The 12,004-nt window shown below is 38.3% G+C and overlaps 1 protein-coding gene across 4 annotated transcripts in view; it reads right to left on the bottom strand.

Annotated features, from left to right (window-relative positions):
• The window catches only part of Alh (coiled coil domain containing protein Alhambra), a 132,190-nt gene that overhangs the window by 17,398 nt on the left and 102,788 nt on the right, over nt 1-12,004 (bottom strand). The window lies entirely within an intron of this gene.

The raw sequence follows: 12,004 nt of genomic DNA on the forward strand, positions 1-12,004 counted from the left end.
GAGAAAAACAGAACGCACACCGAAATCTCAGAGAGGTCAGCCAATAATAGTTACATTGAAAAAGATTCGGCCAGTTCTTCATCCGGTAATGCTGCGAATGTTTCACAATTCACGAATGATAGTCGACCACGGCCCATTGTTGCAAATTCAACAATCAACAAGACCAATAAAAATAAAACAGTCCCGCACACTGTGGTTAGGGTAAAAGCTAGTGACATTCAAAAGCCTGACAGTTTTGCCCCAAATGCAATGGACTCAACCTATTCAAAGGCACGCTGCAGCAGTCTTGATGTCATAGGGGAGCGATTCCACGAGAGTCTAATACCTGTCAATTTTATTACCCAAAGAAATGGTTTTTACAGTGAGCGTACTTATGACACATCAAGTAATATCGGTCGAGTGAAAAAAAGTGTTGTAACCAACCAGAAACCTGCCAGAGATTATGTTAAAAATAATGAAAACACCATAGCCAGTATGGAGAGAAGTTTGCCAATTATGAAGATGAAAAGAAAACCTGACTCGAACAGTGACTACACAATTGACAATACATTTATTTATTCACACGCTTCAATACAGTCAAACGTAGAATCCGGTGAAAGAATTCACTCGCTACCGATCAGAGTGCCCAGAGTTTTGGAGGCTGCACCAGAAATGGTTGCCAAACCGAATGAGATTAATACCGGTCGCGGCATGATAGTGAAAAACAGAACGCACACCGAAATCTCAGAGGTCAGCCAATAATAGTTACATTGAAAATGTTTCGGCCAGTTCTTCATCCGGTAATGCTGTGAATGTTTCACAATTCACGAATGATAGTCGACCGCGGCCCATTGTTGCAAATTCAACAATCAACAAGACCAATAAAAATAAAACAGTCCCGCACACTGTGGTTAGAGTAAAAGCTAGTGACATTCAAAAGCCTGACAGTTTTGCCCCAAATGCAATGGACTCAACCTATTCAAAGGCACGCTGCAGCAGTCTTGATGTCATAGGGGAGCGATTCCACGAGAGTTTAATACCTGTCAATTTTATTACCCAAAGAAATGGTTTTTACAGTGAGCGTACTCATGACACATCAAATAATATCGGTCGAGTGAAAAAAAGTGTTGTAACCGACCAGAAACCTGCCAGAGATTATGTTAAAAATAATGAAAACACCATAGCCAGTATGGAGAGAAGTTTGCCAATTATGAAGACGAAAAGAAAACCTGACTCGAACGGTGACTACACAATTGACAATACATTTATTTATTCACACGCTTCAATACAGTAAAACGTAGAATCGGGTGAAGGAATCATTTGGAACAACAGGAAAAGTGAACTATAGAACTGGCGAAGACATTCAAAAACCGAAATGTGTTATAGATTATAACAAAAATATGGGTACGGTAGATAAGTCCGATATGATGCTTAGCAACTTGTCGTGTATGAGAAAGTCGATCAAGTGGTATAAAAAGGTCGCATTCCACATGATCGACTTATATTTATTAAATGCTTTTTATTTATATAAATTTATTAAATGTGACAAAAAAACCTTGGGCGATTTTCAACTCTGTGTAATAAAACAACTAGTGGACAGATATTGTGTGAAAATTTCAAATGCACCCCTGCCCAAGCCGACAGCGTCAACTAGCGATAATCCCGTACGATTATTGCCCAAAAGTGCAACGGGACATTTGCCAGAATACATTTCACCGACACAAAATACCGATAAGCCTAGAAGATGTTTCATATGCGGGAATTCTAAAAAAAATCCGAAAAAAAATAAACTCTCGCTATGTGCCCAGCGTGTGATGTTGCGTTATGTCTGTCACCTTGCTTTAAAATATATCACACATCAAAACAATTTTAAAATGGGTTTATGATTGTATATGTTTTTTTTAATGTGAGTTCGTGTTAACTTATCAATAATATTCAATAAGTTAAGTGTTTGTGTAGTTTAAATATATTAAAAGGGTCCCCTTTATATTTGTTTACGACTCAACACGAAGACATTAATATGTGATTTATCGATATGCACTTGAAAATTAGTAATGCTTTAATTCGTGGGAACGTATGCACAAGTGTCGAAATAGTACACACCGCGCAGAGCTCGAAATACTGGCTACAAAATGGCGTCTTGCGGTAAGTTTTTTCAAATTTGTATAGCATTCGTTTATTCAAGTGTTTCTGATATTATAACTGATTTATTACGGTTTTTTAGTGTGTCGAAATTATCCTAATGGCTTTGGGTTCTCGACTGGTGCGATGACATAATTTTTATTGCGTTTTTAGTATAGAACAAAGACGATAATGAAATTCATGTGAAGTTATGGTGCGTCATACGATTTTTGTAGGCAGGTGCCGGGTTAAGTGCACCCATTTTCGGTCAGACGACGCCTAGGGACCGATATAAGTTATTACTCCAAATGCTCACTTTTTCCGATCCAACAAGTGTTACCTCAGATAGACTAAATAAAATTAGGTTACTTTTAGAGCATACACGCAAAATTTTCAAAGAAAAGATGATTCCGCATCAAAATCTCTGTATCGATGAGGATCATTGTTTTTAAAGGGAGACTTATTTGTAAACAATTCATTCCATCGAAGCGTCATCGTTTCGGTATCAAAATGTTCGTGCTGTGTGACGTTTTGCGAAATTTCGCATACTACATTCGTGACAGAAGCGGGCGCCGGGTTAACCGACTTCTCTGAAATTTTGATGGGCGTTGTGTTTTTTTTCATCATGCCGCGACCGGTATTAAACTTATTCGGTTCGGCGACCACTTCTGGTGCAGCCTGGATAACTCTATTCACAGCATTACTGGATGAAGATGAAGATCTGCCAGAAACTTTTTCAATGCAACTATTATTGGCAACCTCTCTGAGATTTCGGTGTGCGTTCTGTTTTTCTCTATCATGCCGCGACCGGTATTAATCTCATTCGCTTTGGCAACCATTTCTGGTGCAGCCTCCATAACTCTGGGCACTCTGATCGGTAGCGAGTGAATTCTTTCACCGGATTCTATGTTTGACTGTATTGAAGCGTTTGAATAAATAAATGTATTGTCAATTGTGTAGTCACCGTTCGAGTCAGGTTTTCTTTTCATCTTCATAATTGGTAAACTTCTCTCCATGCTGGCTATGGTGTTTTCATTATTTTTAACATAATCTCTGGCAGGTTTCTGGTTGGTTACAACATTTTTTTTCACTCGACCGATATTACTTGATGTGTCATGAGTACGCTCACTGTAAAAACCATTTCTTTGGGTAATAAAATTGACAGGTATTAAACTCTCGTGGAATCGCTCCTCGATGACATCAAGACTGCTGCAGCGTACCTTTGAATAGGTTGAGTCCATTGCATTTGGGGCAAAACTGTGAGGCTTTTGAATGTCATTAGCTTTTACTCTAACCACAGTGTGCGGGACTGTCTTATTATTATTAGCCCTGTTGATTCTTGAATTTGCAACAATGGGCCGCGGTCGACTATCATTCGTGAATTGTGAAACATTCACAGTATTACCGGATGAAGAACTGGCCGAAACTTTTTCAATGTAACTATTATTGGCTGACCTCTCTGAGATTTCGGTGTGCGTTCTGTTTTTCTCTTTCATGCCGCGACCGGTATTAATCTCATTCGGTTTGGCAACCATTTTTGGTGCAGCCTCCATAACTCTGGGCACTCTGATCGGTAGCGAGTGAATTCTTTCAGCCGATTCTACGATTGACTGTATTGAAGCGTGTGAATAAATAAATGTATTGTCAATTGTGTAGTCACCGTTCGAGTCAGGTTTTCTTTTCAGCTTCATAATTGGCAAACTTCTCTTCATACTGGCTATGGTGTTTTCATTATTTTTAACATAATCTCTGGCAGGTTTCTGGTTGGTTACAACATTTTTTTTCACTCGACTGATATTACTTGATGTGTCATGAGTACGCTCACTGTAAAAACCATTTTTTTGGGTAATAAAATTGACAGGTATTAAACTCTCGTGGAATCGCTCCTCGATGACATCAAGACTGCTGCAGCGTACCTTTGAATAGGTTGAGTCCATTGCATTTGGGGCAAAACTGTGAGGCTTTTGAATGTCATTAGCTTTTACTCTAACCACAGTGTGCGGGACTGTCTTATTATTATTAGCCTGTTGATTCTTGAATTTGCAACAATGGGCCGCGGTCGACTATCATTCGTGAATTGTGAAACATTCACAGCATTACCGGATGAAGAACTGGCCGAAACTTTTTCAATGTAACTATTATTGGCTGACCTCTGAGATTTCGGCGTGCGTTCTGTTTTTCTCTATCATGCCGCGACCGGTATTAATCTCATTCGGTTTGGCAACCATTTCTGGTGCAGCCTCAAAAACTCTGGGCACTCTGATCGGTAGCGAGTGAATTCTTTCACCCGATTCTACGTTTGACTATATTGAAGCGTGTGAATAAATAAATGTATTGTCAATTGTGTAGTCACCGTTCGAGTCAGGTTTTCTTTTCAGCTTCATAATTGGCAAACTTCTCTTCATACTGGCTATGGTGTTTTCATTATTTTTAACATAATCTCTGGCAGGTTTCTGGTTGGTTACAACATTTTTTTTCACTCGACTGATATTACATGATGTGTCATGAGTACGCTCACTGTAAAAACCATTTCTTTGGGTAATAAAATTGACAGGTATTAAAGTCTCGTGGAATCGCTCCCCGATGACATCAAGACTGCTGCAGCGTGCCTTTGAATAGGTTGAGTCCATTGCATTTGGGGCAAAACTGTCAGGCTTTTGAATGTCACTAGCTTTTACTCTAACCACAGTGTGCGGGATTGTTTTATTTTTATTAGTCTTGTTGATTGTTGAATTTGCAACAATGGGCCGTGGTCGACTATCATTCGTGAATTGTGAAACATTCACAGCATTACCGGATAAAGAACTGGCCGAAACTTTTTCAATGTAACTATTATTGGCTGACCTCTGAGATTTCGGTGTGCGTTCTGTTTTTCTCTATCATGCCGCGACCGGTATTAATCTCATTCGGTTTGGCAACCATTTCTGGTGCAGCCTCCATAACTCTGGGCACTCTGATCGGTAGCGAGTGAATTCTTTCACCCGATTCTACGTTTGACTGTATTGAAGCGTGTGAATAAATAAATGTATTGTCAATTGTGTAGTCACCGTTCGAGTCAGGTTTTCTTTTCAGCTTCATAATTGGCAAACTTCTCTTCATACTGGCTATGGTGTTTTCATTATTTTTAACATAATCTCTGGCAGGTTTCTGGTTGGTTACAACATTTTTTTTCACTCGACTGATATTACATGATGTGTCATGAGTACGCTCACTGTAAAAACCATTTCTTTGGGTAATAAAATTGACAGGTATTAAAGTCTCGTGGAATCGCTCCCCGATGACATCAAGACTGCTGCAGCGTGCCTTTGAATAGGTTGAGTCCATTGCATTTGGGGCAAAACTGTCAGGCTTTTGAATGTCACTAGCTTTTACTCTAACCACAGTGTGCGGGATTGTTTTATTTTTATTAGTCTTGTTGATTGTTGAATTTGCAACAATGGGCCGTGGTCGACTATCATTCGTGAATTGTGAAACATTCGCAGCATTACCGGATGAAGAACTGGCCGAAACTTTTTCAATGTAACTATTATTGGCTGACCTCTGAGATTTCGGTGTGCGTTCTGTTTTTCTCTATCATGCCGCGACCGGTATTAATCTCATTCGGTTTGGCAACCATTTCTGGTGCAGCCTCCATAACTCTGGGCACTCTGATCGGTAGCGAGTGAATTCTTTCACCCGATTCTACGTTTGACTGTATTGAAGCGTGTGAATAAATAAATGTATTGTCAATTGTGTAGTCACCGTTCGAGTCAGGTTTTCTTTTCAGCTTCATAATTGGCAAACTTCTCTTCATACTGGCTATGGTGTTTTCATTATTTTTAACATAATCTCTGGCAGGTTTCTGGTTGGTTACAACATTTTTTTTCACTCGACTGATATTACATGATGTGTCATGAGTACGCTCACTGTAAAAACCATTTCTTTGGGTAATAAAATTGACAGGTATTAAAGTCTCGTGGAATCGCTCCCCGATGACATCAAGACTGCTGCAGCGTGCCTTTGAATAGGTTGAGTCCATTGCATTTGGGGCAAAACTGTCAGGCTTTTGAATGTCACTAGCTTTTACTCTAACCACAGTGTGCGGGATTGTTTTATTTTTATTAGTCTTGTTGATTGTTGAATTTGCAACAATGGGCCGTGGTCGACTATCATTCGTGAATTGTGAAACATTCGCAGCATTAACGGATGAAGAACTGGCCGAAACTTTTTCAATGTAACTATTATTGGCTGACCTCTGAGATTTCGGTGTGCGTTCTGTTTTTCTCTATCATGCCGCGACCGGTATTAATCTCATTCGGTTTGGCAACCATTTCTGGTGCAGCCTCCATAACTCTGGGCACTCTGATCGGTAGCGAGTGAATTCTTTCACCCGATTCTACGTTTGACTGTATTGAAGCGTGTGAATAAATAAATGTATTGTCAATTGTGTAGTCACCGTTCGAGTCAGGTTTTCTTTTCAGCTTCATAATTGGCAAACTTCTCTTCATACTGGCTATGGTGTTTTCATTATTTTTAACATAATCTCTGGCAGGTTTCTGGTTGGTTACAACATTTTTTTTCACTCGACTGATATTACATGATGTGTCATGAGTACGCTCACTGTAAAAACCATTTCTTTGGGTAATAAAATTGACAGGTATTAAAGTCTCGTGGAATCGCTCCCCGATGACATCAAGACTGCTGCAGCGTGCCTTTGAATAGGTTGAGTCCATTGCATTTGGGGCAAAACTGTCAGGCTTTTGAATGTCACTAGCTTTTACTCTAACCACAGTGTGCGGGATTGTTTTATTTTTATTAGTCTTGTTGATTGTTGAATTTGCAACAATGGGCCGTGGTCGACTATCATTCGTGAATTGTGAAACATTCACAGCATTACCGGATAAAGAACTGGCCGAAACTTTTTCAATGTAACTATTATTGGCTGACCTCTGAGATTTCGGTGTGCGTTCTGTTTTTCTCTATCATGCCGCGACCGGTATTAATCTCATTCGGTTTGGCAACCATTTCTGGTGCAGCCTCAAAAACTCTGGGCACTCTGATCGGTAGCGAGTGAATTCTTTCACCCGTTTCTACGTTTGACTGCATTGAAGCGTGTGAATAAATAAATGTATTGTCAATTGTGTAGTCACCGTTCGAGTCAGGTTTTCTTTTCAGCTTCATAATTGGCAAACTTCTCTTCATACTGGCTATGGTGTTTTCATTATTTTTAACATAATCTCTGGCAGGTTTCTGGTTGGTTACAACATTTTTTTTCACTCGACTGATATTACATGATGTGTCATGAGTACGCTCACTGTAAAAACCATTTCTTTGGGTAATAAAATTGACAGGTATTAAAGTCTCGTGGAATCGCTCCCCGATGACATCAAGACTGCTGCAGCGTGCCTTTGAATAGGTTGAGTCCATTGCATTTGGGGCAAAACTGTCAGGCTTTTGAATGTCACTAGCTTTTACTCTAACCACAGTGTGCGGGATTGTTTTATTTTTATTAGTCTTGTTGATTGTTGAATTTGCAACAATGGGCCGTGGTCGACTATCATTCGTGAATTGTGAAACATTCACAGCATTACCGGATGAAGAACTGGCCGAAACTTTTTCAATGTAACTATTATTGGCTGACCTCTGAGATTTCGGTGTGCGTTCTGTTTTTCTCTATCATGCCGCGACCGGTACTAATCTCATTCGGTTTGGCAACCATTTCTGGTGCAGCCTCCATAACTCTGGGCACTCTGATCGGTAGCGAGTGAATTCTTTCACCCGATTCTACGTTGACTGTATTGAAGCGTGTGAATAAATAAATGTATTGTCAATTGTGTAGTCACCGTTCGAGTCAGGTTTTCTTTTCAGCTTCATAATTGGCAAACTTCTCTTCATACTGGCTATGGTGTTTTCATTATTTTTAACATAATCTCTGGCAGGTTTCTGGTTGGTTACAACATTTTTTTTCACTCGACTGATATTACATGATGTGTCATGAGTACGCTCACTGTAAAAACCATTTCTTTGGGTAATAAAATTGACAGGTATTAAAGTCTCGTGGAATCGCTCCCCGATGACATCAAGACTGCTGCAGCGTGCCTTTGAATAGGTTGAGTCCATTGCATTTGAGGCAAAACTGTCAGGCTTTTGAATGTCACTAGCTTTTACTCTAACCACAGTGTGCGGGACTGTTTTATTTTTATTAGTCTTGTTGATTGTTGAATTTGCAACAATGGGCCGCGGTCGACTATCATTCGTGAATTGTGAAACATTCACAGCATTACCGGATGAAGAACTGGCCGAAACTTTTTTAAGCAACGCCCATCAAAATTTCAGATAAATCGGTTAACCCGGCGCCCGCTTCTGTCACGAATGTAGTATATATATATATATATAAGAACACTGGAGTACGGAATCGTTTTTTAAGTGCACCCATTTTCAGTCAGACGACGCCTAGGGACCGATATGAGTTATTGCTCCAAATGCTCCATTTTTCCGATCCAACAAGTGTTGCCTCAGATAGACTAAATAAATGAAGCCAAAGTGTGTCATCTATAATAAAAATATGGGGACTGTCGACAAGGCCGACATGATGCTCAGCAGCTTGTCATGCATGAGGAAATCTGTGAAATGGTACAAAAAGGTAGCATTTCACATGATTGACCTATTTATTAAATGCTTTCTATATATATAAATCTGTCACTGGTAGTAAAAAAACTCTAGGAAAATTTCAGTTAGTCGTGATAAAACAATTAGTTGCTAAGTACGCTTTGAAAATCACAAAAACTCCACAACCCAGATCATCGACTAGTGAAAATCCATTGAGGTTGTTGCCTATAACTTTAACGGATCATTTGCCGGAACACATTCCGCCCACCGCAAATAATAAAAAACCCAGAAGACGCTGTCATGTGTGCGGAAATTCAAAAATTATTAAAAAAAAAAAAGTCTCTATCTAGATATTTATGTGTTGTATTTGTTATGTCGCTCTGTGTCTCAGTCCATGTTATAAAATCTACCACTCTTCAAAACAATTTTAAATATGTAAAGTAAAAATAAACATGTAACTCATTAATAATATTTAATAGCTGTTTTAAGTGTCTGCCTAAAAGTTTGCTTAGTCTAAAATTATTGTGCTATATTTACGACCCTACTCAGGGAAAAAACATTATGTGTGATTAATTTATTACCACTTGTGAAGTGTTCTATACTTCGAGTCAAATCAAACACGAGCTGACGAATAACAAAATGCGGGCCTTGCAGTGCTCTATATACATAAAAGCAAAATGGCGGAACTGTTCTAAATGGTAAGTCATTCTATAGAATTTATTTCTTCGGATATTTTTGACATTATGACTGATTTATTACGGTTTATTGCTTTGACACTGCGATATGGAAAGCAACGGGAAACTACCACATTAACTATATCCCTAGTAATCATCATGGCTGGAAAATCAAATTGCATGGCCCTCAGTCCCCGGCAGGCCTTAAATGGTCAGAGGGTGTAAAGAATCCCCGGGCCGGCTATGAAGATTGCGACCTGGGATGTGCGATCAATGTTTAAAAGTGGAAAATTGCAAAACGTTATTATGGAAATGAATCGGTTAAAATTAGATATCCTTGGTATCAGGGAAGTGAAGTGGAAGGGGAATGGCAGATTTAAAACTGACAACGGCACCTTGTATTACTCGGGAAATGATAATAACCACCATCGAAATGGAGTGGGTATCATAGTGACCGATAAAATTAACAGATCGGTCAATAGTTTTGTTCCCTACTCTGACAGAGTAATGCTATTATAACTCAAATCGGGGATGGGTAATGTTAATATAATACAGGTGTACGCTCCAACAGCCGACAAAGATGACAATGTTATAGAAGAACTCTATGAACAGATAAATGAAATTCTAAAATCGACGAAAGATAATGAAGTTACCTTGATTATAGGAGATTTCATGCAAAGATTGATAAAGGTAAAAGTGGAAAGTTAGTAGGAGGATTTGGTCTAGGACAAATTGTCACTGACGACAAAATGTACATCATATTCGAAGCTTGCCTTCCTCAAAATCCTCAAACTTTATAGTTAAGGCTATACTTCAGCTGAGGCATGGTCTAAAATGTTCGTGACAACGCGACGCGCAGATTGTGCAAAAGACGAACGTAATTTGTCATAAAAATTCAACATGCGTCCATTTAATGTTGTTTATTGTTGTTTATTGTTATTTAACTAATAATAATAAAATATTCATTGACATGTTTTGTTTTTCGAGAAAAAACGTAAGGTTTTTTTTAGTCATCTTTACACGATTTAAGAATTAATTCCTCCGACGCCATCACAAAACAAATTGATGTGCTCACAGCTCGACTATCGCTCTCCGACTGGCAACGCATGCAAAATTACGTCCCACCTATTGCTGAAAATTATTAGCCGTTTCACTGAAGTATGCTCTAAATAGAAATCATTCAATCAAATATGTATAGTCACAAAGAATAGAATTAATAATAGTTTTTAAATAAAGACTTGAAAATCGATTCGGTACCTAGCAAGATAGTTCGGGCAGCTTAAAATTAATTAAACCATTTATATATACAGTCGAACTTGGTTATTACGAGGAAGATGGGACCGACTGAATTTGCTCGTTATATCGTCATATAACATTTTTCGCTCCACATTCTATATAAGCATAGAACATAAAAAATCTGAAAACCATCGTAAAAATCCCCGAAACAAGCATGGCATTCATAAACTACAAAAGAAGTTGTTTAACAGGTTCGCTACCGGCGGCGCCGATCGGAGCCGCGTGGCCACTCATAGTCAGTGTCACCTGTATAGTAATCACGAAAATGTCATTCTTTCACTGGCACTACACTTGAGTGGTTTATTTCTTAGCTGGCATAGTAGTTGAATACGTTACAGATATTTTTCACTAGTCGGTTTTTATTTTGCATGATAATTTGATTTTTTATAGACATTTTCGGGAAGCAATAAATTGCGTTTTATCTGTCAGGCCGTAAAATCACCATGAAACCAAACTGCATAACGTCATATTTTTGAGCATTTTACAAGGGCGACATTCACAAAACCCACTTGAATGTTTTCAATGTGTAGGTATATTTTTGAGCATTTTACAAGGGCGACATTCACAAAACCCACTTGAATGTTTTCAATGTGTAGGTACTGTGAAATTTTTTATAATTTATGGCTTGTTATAACATAACTTATTTATAACAAATACAGTTCAAGTTCACGGTGCCGGCCGACTCTGAGCGGTGACATTATATTATATTGACGTATTTACATGTTAACGACTAATAAAAAATATCATGAATATGGGTCATTAGTTTTGTCTAAAATGACCTATTTTTTAAGTTTTCGTGAATTGGCACATGGGGTCACACGGGGTCGAAAATGTTGTTTTTCAACGATCGACACATTGGGTATACTCGAGAAGTAGCTCATTATAAAAGTGAATAAACGTATGGAGAAAATCATAAACTAAAATGTCAACGAATGTTTCCTCATTACATCCGAGATCTCGCTATTTCCGTGATCGTAATAACCAAGTTCGACTGTTATATTAGAATTTGTGGCAAAATAAAAAATTGTCTAAACTGTTCAAATCAAAACAACTCAGCATGCATATTATACAAGACATGTTTGTTACTTAATTTAAATCGCCTGCAATGCTAATTTATTATGTACCTCAAAGAAAAATTCAGTCAAAGAGAATGCGCGAGCATGCTAATGATTTCTGAGAGAAATAAAACATTTGAACTTATGGTCCATTTACATTTTATATTAAATAATTTCAAAGAAAATTCTATAACAAAAAAATCACTGGGAGGAGAGGATGACAGGGATTTTTAATGCATTAGATAGATTTATTTAAAAAATGTATTGTTCTGTAATCACAAAAACCTTGAC

This window comes from Rhyacophila brunnea, unplaced genomic scaffold (genome assembly GCF_057557595.1).
Source record: "Rhyacophila brunnea isolate RB1 unplaced genomic scaffold, BYU_Rbru_1.0 scaffold_1, whole genome shotgun sequence".
Lineage (NCBI taxonomy): Eukaryota > Metazoa > Arthropoda > Insecta > Trichoptera > Rhyacophilidae > Rhyacophila > Rhyacophila brunnea.